General features: G+C 37.9%; 1 pseudogene; it reads right to left on the bottom strand.

Annotated features, from left to right (window-relative positions):
• Positions 1 to 38: 38 nt before the first annotated feature.
• LOC143656989 (focal adhesion kinase 1 pseudogene) lies at positions 39 to 3,533 on the bottom strand (annotated as a pseudogene).
• Between the last annotated feature and the right edge of the window lie 6,544 nt (positions 3,534 to 10,077).

Below are 10,077 nucleotides of genomic sequence, written 5' to 3'. Positions count from 1 at the left end.
CTTCTCTCAGTTGGGAATGCCCCCTCCACACGCCAGGCTTAGTGCAGCCTCATCTGCTCAATCTTGTTCAGTCTTGCTTGGGCAATGACGTCCAGTAGGATTTTGATATTCACAGCCAGGGCGTGGGCAAGTGTCAGGGTCTGCTTTTTGTGCTCCTACTGGAGGCTGGTCATGACTACTGCTGGGCAGTTTCATTGCGTTGATGAGCTCACCCAGGTCAGAGTTCAACACCTTCTGGGCCATCTCAATCTCTCAGTTGGTGAGTGCTGGTGGGCAGGACAGGAATGGTCTGATCCACAGAGGCCAATAGCATCCTCAGGGCCAAGCCGACCGCCTTCACCATTGGAATATACTCCTCAGGTGGGGCTGGCTGCATTTTACTGGACGTTTCGATGACCGCTTTCATCAGGCTCACTGGACTGGTAGACATGGGCAGTAGGGAGAGGACTGATCTCCTGGGGCTGAAGCCTCCACATCTTGACACACTCACTGTAACAGACCCTATGGCCTTTGAGGCCCAAGAGGCTGCCCAGGTGACCAGGGGCTCCAGGGCATGGCAGTTTCTTTGGTGGAGGTGTAGGGTCTGGTTTCTGCATAGGCCAGTAGATGTGGTGGTTTCCATTTGGATCCTGGGTGCCTCAAGAGAGCCTCATGTCAGGCTTCAGGAGTCTCTCCTCTTTTTCCAGCCAGTGCTGATAGCCTTCCATTCCCTGCTGTTGTTGTATCTGCCTCATTGCCATCAGGTGGTTGGTAATACTTGCCCAATTCCTCAGATATCTAATGCTGCAGAATCTTCCATGGTTGACTGTCACATTGATATCTCCAGAGGCCTCTGATTCCACAAATCTGTTTGGTCCAAAAGAGATTACCTGACTCAGGTAGGTGCTGCCAGCCATAGCAGTGATTCCATGTGAGTCAGGGTAGCCAGAGACCTGGTAATGGTTAATCTGTACTAGGTGCTGGGGACTGGTATAAAATCCTTCACTGGGTTGGCTAGTATAACCAAGCCTGCTGGGCTTGAGAGGTGCTTCATCGGACTCTCCTAAGTCTCAGAGCACTTTGACCTTTTTTCTTGATTTGATGCTTGTTCTAGTTTGCTCACTGAACTATACTAGAAGCAAATGGCTTTTTAAAAGGGGAATTTAATAAATTGCTGGTGTACAGTTTAAAGATGGAGAAAATGTCCCAATTAAACAAGTTTATAGAAATGTCCAATCACAGGCATCCAGGGAAAGATACCTTGGTTCAAGAAGGCGGATGAAGTTCAGGGTTTCTCTCTCAAGTGGAAGAGTGCATGGTGAACATAGTGTCATCTGCTAGCTTTCTCTCCTGGCTTCCTGTTTCATGAAGCTCCCCAGGAGGTATTTTCCCTCTTCATCTTCAAAGCACTGGCTGGTAGACTCTGCTTCTCGTGGCTATGTCATTGGCTGCTCTCTTGGAATCTCCTCATTCTCCAAAATGTTTCCTCTTGTATAGTATTCCAGTAAACTAATCAAGATCTACTCCAATGGGCTGAGACATGTCATCATGTTATCCAGCTTAACAACCCCTCTTGATTAATTCACATCTCCAGGGAGATGATCTGATTACAGTTTCAAACATACAGTATTGAATAGGGGTTATTCTGCCTATATGAAGTGGGATTTTGATTAAATCATGGTTTTTCAAAGGTACATGCATCCTTTCAAACCAGCACAATTCTCATCCATTCTTCTTGTTGGACATTCTTCTCCAAGATTGTGCTGAGCTGAGCTTTAAGTTCCATAAATGTGGCCACGAGCTAGGGTTGCAGGCCCAGCACTTGGTTATAAGACTGTAGAGGGTAGGAGGCCAGTTTGGAGGCATTAACAATCTTTCTTCATTTTCAATGTGTCCAATCACATCATTGTTCTTTACTTCTTGCCATGCATCAATATCTCCCACATACACACACCAAACATATATACCTAGTAGCTGAGGTAAAATGACAAAAGCCTGATAGACTCTGGAGCCATCCATTTAATAGGCAATTTTCCTTTAGAGGCTTTGTAATAAGTACTGTCTTCCGTATATTGGAATAATCCAAAGTCTCCTAATTTTACACAATCAGTTGAGGAAACCAGAACATTCTAAGCAGCAATGTCCCTGTGTACAAATCTTTTGCTCTCTTGGTATGCAAGTATCTCTTGGCAGTACCAAGCTGATAGGCATACAGGATCAAAGATGCCAGATCCGGACTATATTTTCTTACTTGCAAAAATGACCTCAGCTCTCCAGCATGCACAGCTCCAAGATTATCCAGATGGGATTCTCCATGATGACACTAATCAGCTTCACGATATGAGAACAAACAAGGTAACACATTGTCAAGGCTTCTTGAAGGAATTTCTGTCTCATGCTGTCCAAAGTACAGTGTTTACATATTTTATTGCAATGGCCAAAGCAGGATTTTCTGGACTCATGTAAACTCCTTGATGCACATCTCCAAATTGAGTTCTCTGATACATTGTCCAAGTTCTATTCTTTCTCTTTGAACTTCATAATCCCTGGCTGAGAGTTTGGAATAAGTATATTCTTCATCTATGATCTCAGCATAGTTGTTTCTGACATAGTGATAGTGTGAGTCTGCGCGCCTTGCTCTTAGCTTAGCTTCGGTATTGATGGTAAAGCCTGCTCACCTTCTTTCTGGGATACTGATAAAAGATTGAGCAGATCCATTCACCAGTCAGCAATATTCATCTATTAAGTCAGAGGCTTGGGTGCTCCTGCTATTTTCAGTTGCAGCATTCCTCCTTTATCCTTGTCTTAACTGTGTGTGTACTGAATAGTCTGCACTTGATTAAATTTTGCCAGATGTCTAGGACTGCAGCTTTTGTTGGTCAGGTAACTGGTCCCCTCTTCAGGGCTAATCACCAGTGCCACACATATAGTCCAGCAAGAACCAAGAGCACATTTGAAGCATTCCTTATCAAGTCTGTACACTGGTGAGAGAATCTTAAAGAATTTCAGAATACTTTTCTTCTCTGTTAAGGTTAGCAAATTGTCTAAGTGTTAGTTGGATCCGTTTTCTTAGTGTTTTTGGCCTTGGCAGAATTCAGTACACTCTTAGAAAATAAAAATCATTTTAAACCAACATCTTTATCTAATACTTCTAGTCAGACTTCTTTTCTAGAATGTTGACCCATAATAGCTGTATTTCTAGACCATTCAACTTCAAACAATTTCCTGGTCCACTTGATCAGCTATTTCTATCATATGATCACTCTTCACCTGCTGATAGAAGAAATTCAGAGTTAGCTTATCTGGGTAATCTGGTTTAGAAATCCTTTAGGCAAATAACCAATTCTCAATACATATCTGGACATCTGCAGTGTCTTCACGTCTGGTAATACTGGCCTACGTAGTTGGCTCACTACTGTTTTCAAAATAATGAGTTACCTTTAGCACTTGCTCCATTGCTTCAGGGAACATTCCACACCAGCACCCCCCAGGCGAGTCTTGGTACTCGAATTTGGTGTGGGATTCAAGTCTGGGTCAAAGTAAGCAGCTGCCATTTTTTTTATTGGATGCTGAGTGTCATATTATTTCAGAAGGCTACAATAACTCTGTGATCAAATCAAATGAGGATTAAAAACAAACTAACTCCTGGTTTCTCTTTCCTCTTTCCATGGGGGTCAAAAAGAACTCGGACCTGTGGCTCAGTGAGTGGAAGCAAAGCGTGATGGCAGTGAAACAGCCTAGGGTTGTCCCAGTCCTCAAATAACTTTTTCTTTTTTATATGCTGCATGGCAAGGGTTACATTTCTTTCTTTTTCCGTTTCCATGCATCTCCTTATTATAGCATCACTAACTGAATTTTTGTTTGTTTGTTTGCTTGTTTGTTTGTTTGGGAAATGCATGAGCCGGGAATCAAACCCGAGTCTCCCGCATGGCAGGTGAGAATTCTACCACTGAACTACCCTTGCACCCCCCCATACTTTTTAATGATATATATATATATCATTAAATGATATATATATATATCAAATGATATATATATATCATTAAATGATATATATATCATTAAATGATATATATATATCATTTAATGATATATATATATCATTAAATGATATATATATATATATATCATTAGATGATATATATATATATATCATTAAATGATATATATATATATATATATATATATATATATATATACATGCTGCTACTTCAACCTACAATGACTGTCCTCTTTTTGTTCGTGTATAAATTCCAATTATCTCCCAAAACTCAAAATAGATATTACAACATTACCTAGGCCTTCCCTGATGAAGTCAACCTTACAAAGATGTGCAGGTTTGAATCTGCTGTGTACCCGACAAAAAACAAGATCTTTAATCCTCATTCAGTATTGCAAGGTGAGAGCTTTTTGATGGCTTCCATTTGTGGACGGTGACTTTTGATTAAATGGTTTCCACTGAGATGCGTCTCCATCCATTCAAGGTAGGGTTGCTTATGGAGCCCTTTAAAAGGGAACCATTTTGGAAAAAGCTAGAGAGCCGTGAGAGCCATCAGAATGGAGAGAGTCAACAGAAAGGACAGAGCCCCAGGGAAGCCACTGATGAGAAAGCTTTTCCAGGGAAAGCCTGGAGAGAAAGCTAGCAAACATCATGACGTATGCCATGTGCCTTTCTTGCTGAGAGAGAAACCCTGAACTTCATCAGCCTTCTTGAGCCAACATGTCTTTCCCTGGATGCCTTAGATTGGACATTTTTACAGCCTTGCTTTAATTTGGACATTTTCAAGGCCTTAGAACTGCAAACTTGTAACTTAATAAATTCTCCTTTTTAAAAAGCCAGTCTGTTTCTGGTATATCACATTCTGGCAGCTCGCAAACTAGAATGGTACGGTATATATTTCTTTTTACTACTTATACTACTACTACTATATTATTGGAATATTCAATCATATTTTAACTATTGACTTAATTGTTTTCTTTCTCCTTAACCTGAAACCCTGGATTGTTATTTTATAATATATTTAGGAAGTCAAAGTAAAGTACTACATTTATTTTAGAAAAATTCTAATATATTTTCAAATATTTGTGTTAATGGGTTCCCATTAAAGCACACATTTTATCTTTAAAATAGCATGTGCATCCCTACCTGCTGTTTCTCAAATCTTAAAAATTTCCAGTTATAAGAGGGTGATATTGTTGTTCTTATTATGTTATGATTTCTGGCAACAGGATCTGGCACTTAGCAATTAGCAAATATATGCCATCTGAGTTTATCATATTGCTCACTAAATTAGAACCAGAATGCACATTCAGTTATAAATACAATAGTTATTAGAAAGACTTTCAATTTCTGAAATTGAAACCTTGGAGATCCTTGGAATTATATTGCAAGTCATGGGAAAATTCAAGAACATAGATTTTGTGTTTCTTCGTTCCCAAACCAAAAAGTGTCAAAAATTGATCAAAGAAATTCTATTCTCTGTACTCCCTGCTTAGCTATTTTTTTCTTTGTTAATTCAAAGTACAACTACTGAGAATAACTTTGCATAAAATTAAACAACAATAAGCCACTGTTTTTTGGGTGAGAAATTAGAATGCCATTGCTATCGCCTGCAAAAGTTATTGAAATGCAGATTACTAAATCCCACCCTCAGATCAAATGAATCATAATTTCAATGGGTGGATATTGAGTCCATATTTTAAGAAAATTTCCCAGATGTTTTGGAGGTAAAATCTGATTGGTGTAAAACTGGAACTTTTTGCGGTGCATAGTTTTTGATTCTGAAGGAACAAAAAAATCCAGTGTCTGTGTGTAATCTCTTGAGGTGGCATTAATGCTCCCCATATCATTTATAATTATCGGGCTATTAATTATTTCCATTTCATATGTTAATTCTTAATGAAAACAGGGAGAAAGATCAAATAGCCAATTCTGGCCTGAGGGAAATATCTTAAGATTCTATGACCAAAATGTTTTCTGTCTCTGGGGTCCAGGAAGTGGAAAGATTATGAATAATCTTCATAGTGAGAAAGCAACAATGTGTTGAAATCCTGGGTAATTAAATATGATTTCTCGGTCTACTGAGCACTTTTGTCATTCAACAGCATAAATATGCTGCTGCTGATTCTTCTTGTTTATTTAAATATTTCAAAATATTTTAAAAGTAATTAACATATATTTGTTTACCTATATCTGTGCTTAAATTTGCATGATTTTCATATATTTATTGGACACAAGATTTTATCTGACAGCAAAAAAATAAAAAGCAATATTAATGTAGAAAATCATAAAATCCCAATTGTCTCTGTTTTTTATCCTGAGGTATAAAAACAATGGTTTATTTTTATGACTGATTATATATTTGTCCACTCATTTTATTCAACTTGGAAAATAAGACAACATTTATCAGGTTAAGTTGCAAATGCTAATACAAAAGAAACTTGATTATATTTTGTTTAAAACATTTTCATTTCCTTTGCTGGTTTATATTTCTATTTGTGTTTTAACCCAAGATATAATTATTCTGGAAATAATATTTAATATTGGACAGACATAATTTATTGGACTGCCAAGATTAAAATGCCAATGCTGTACATGTCAGTTACCTGTACCTCAATACCTCATCAAAAAAATGGTGACACAAAAGTTTAAAGGATTAAATAATACAATTTTAATAATAGTGCCTAGCCCTTAGTAAATATTGTTTACATATGCACGATAAAATACAGTACTATTAGAAAGTGTGCATCACCAACTAAACTAAAAGAAAACTATGCATATATGTGCATATCAGGGGAAGGAGCAGGAAAATTTCTAAGATGAAAGATATATATTTACCCGTGTTTCTCCCTTCTTACCCAGGTCAATTTCCTCCTTTCCATCTGATTAATCTTTTCAAGTTCATCTACTATCTACCTTGCTGTATCCATTCCATTCTTTCTTCTGATTCCATCTCTACCTTTTTTTTTTTAAAGCAATCTAAAATTGCATTCTTCAAGGAAGAATTTCCTCTTCAGCTGCTTGAACTTGGTCTGAAAAATCTCGCTATGCTTAAGTTTTATCTCTTTTTAAAATATGGGTAAACATTGTATGCATCTTATACACCTGTTGTGGCCAGGAAAATATGAGTTAATGCATCAGGCAAAGTGTTTAGATTAGTGCCTTACACATTGTATGTTTTCAATAAATCTTAGCTATATGCTTTAGATTGGGCAGGTCACGGTGGCTCAGCAGGCAAGAATGCTTGCCTGCCATGCCAGAGGACCTGGATTTGATTCCTGGTGCCTGCCCATGTTAAAAAAATATATATATGCTTTTGATTTTGCTGTTTTAGTCTATAATGACTGTGCTGATTTGAAAGGATGTATGGGCCCTAGAAAAGCCATGTTTTAATCAAAATCCTATTTTGTAAAATGGCAGAATAATCCTTATTCAATACTGTATGTTTGAATCTGTAATCAGAGCATCTCCCTAGAGATGTCTCCCAATCAAGAGCGGTTGTAAAAATGGATTAGGGGTGATGTGTCTCCACTCATTTGAATGGGTCTTGATTGGTTTACTGGAGTCCATAAAAGAGGAAACATTTTAGAGAATAAGAGATTCAGAGAGAGCAGAGCAGAATGATGTAGCACAAGAAGCAGAGTCCGCCAGCCAGCGACCTTTGGAGATGAAGAAGGAAAATACCTCCCAGGGAGCTTCATGAAACAGGAAGCCAGGAGAAGAAGCTAGCAGATGATGCCGTGTTCACCATGTGCCCTTACAGATGAGAGAGGACCCCTGATCGTGTTTACTGTGTGCCCTTCCAGCCAAGAGAGAAACTCTGTGTTTACTATGTGCCCTTCCATTTGAGAGAGAAACCCTGAACTTCATCAGCCTTCTTTGAACCAAGGTATCTTTCCCTGGATACCTTTGATTGGACATTTCTATAGACTTGTTTTAATTGGGACATTAGAATTGTTAACTAGCAATTTATTAAATTCCCCTTTTTAAAAACCATTCTGTTTCTGGTATATTGCATTCTGGCAGCTAGCAAACTAGCACAATGATGTTATCCTATTTAGAGACCCTATTTTTCTTTCTTTGTTTACCATCATTAAAACAATTAACTTACACTTTATGTATTTATTCATTTTTATTTAACATTGGGACTGCATGCTGCATCATGAAAATGCACAAAGCGGATATGTCAACCCAAGCACATATATGCTTAGGTAGAGAGAATCCCATTTTACCTAGAGTTCCTATCTGTTATATTGTACTCTGCTGTATAAAATGAGAGCATACTCCTAGATTAAATGAATGTAACCAAAATTAGTCATTTTTCCAAACTATCATCATTTTCATATTACAGATGAGGCAGCTGAGGCACAGAGAGGTTATGTGGCAATTCCCCAAAGTAAAAAATAAAATAAAATAAAATAAAATAAACGTAGAAAGTGGCTGAGTCCCACAGGCAACAAATACTACATATGTCTAAACTGAACTCATCTACTCCCACTTCCTACATACTTGTACCTTCTCCAGTGGTCTCTAACCCAGCTGCTTAGGCCAGAGATCTTTTTTGTTTATTTTTTAACGTTTTTTATTGTGAAATACAAAAATGCAATAAATTTCAAAGTACATTTTAACCACTATTTGTTAAAGAAATTTCAAACTTTAGTATGGGTTATAGTTCCATAATTTCAGGTTTTTCCTTCTAGCTGTTCCAAGACACTGGAGACTAAAAAGAAATATTAATACAATGAATCAGTAGTCATAGTCATTTATTAAATCCTAATGTCTCTATTAAAACTCATCCTTCTCCTTTGATCCTTCTTCCAATCTTTAGGGATATTTGGGTTATGCCCATTTTAATTGTTTTCATGTTGAAAAGGGATGCCAGTAATATGGGATAGGGGCATAGAACTGGTTGATGTTCTTGGAAAGGTTGGCACCTCTGGGTTTTAGGACTTATCTGACCTAGGAACTATCTGAAGGCTTTGGGTTTCTGGAAAGTAAACCTAGAGTCTGCAACTTATGCAGGATCTCAGATAGAGTCCTGGATATTATCCAGGATTGACAGGAATGATGTTGGTTAGGGTCTGGCAACCCCTAACCAATTAGAAATATCTAACTGAAGCTTGCATAAGAGTAACCTCCAGAATAGCCTCTTGACTCTATTTGAACTCTCTTAGTCACTGAAACCATATTTTGTTACATATTGTTTGCCCTTTTGGGCAGGAAGGCATTGTGGATCCCAAGGTGCCAGGGCCAGGCCATTCCTGGGAGTCATGTCCTAAGTTACCAGGGAGATTCACACCTCTGGACATCATGTCTCACATAGGGGAGAGGAATAATGATTTTCCTTACAGAGTTGGACTTACCCTGGAGTCCTTAGTATTTGAGAGGATATCTGCAGTTTCCCAGCTGAGAATGTTTTATAGTTCTATATTTTTTCTTCAGTCCCTTAAGGGACTTTGCCTACACAATTTAATTATCTGCCCATCATACTCTGGGATGTATACAGGTATTACATTATGCTATACAGAATTACAGGCCCTTGTTCCTATTCTGGGTTCCATGTATCTGCGTTGCTTAAATGAACTATTTAGATAGGTTGTTAGATTGTGTGCTTCAGAAATTTTAAGTTTTGGACAAAATAAAGGTCTTTCCTTTGGTCTCATACAGTAGGTGAAGTTCTAAAATACAGACACTGTCATCTTTTACCCTATATCCTGATTTACCTTAGCTCCAAACAGATCAGCTTCATTCTTATCCCTAATTGAAACCTGATCTCTTTTTCAGTTTCTTTAACAGGTTTTGTGTGCAGCAATGCTGACTTTCAGAGCTGAAGGACTCCAATTCTGAGTCTTAGGTGTCACATAGGTACCCAAAGTTCCAGAGAAATGCCAGATTATACATATATAGCGCAGCATCTCAGAATCTAGAAATAGCATTTAAAGTTCAGGAATAAATGTCACTGCTATAAGAGCTTACAATCTAGGCCTCAATTTTCTTATAATTATTTTCTAGAAGAAACCATACAACATTTGCCCTTTTGTTTATTGGCTTATTTCACTCAACATAATCTCCACACGTTTCATTCACCTCATTGCGTG

This window comes from Tamandua tetradactyla, chromosome 2 (genome assembly GCF_023851605.1).
Source record: "Tamandua tetradactyla isolate mTamTet1 chromosome 2, mTamTet1.pri, whole genome shotgun sequence".
Lineage (NCBI taxonomy): Eukaryota > Metazoa > Chordata > Mammalia > Pilosa > Myrmecophagidae > Tamandua > Tamandua tetradactyla.
This window is presented reverse-complemented; position numbering and strand designations above follow the sequence as displayed.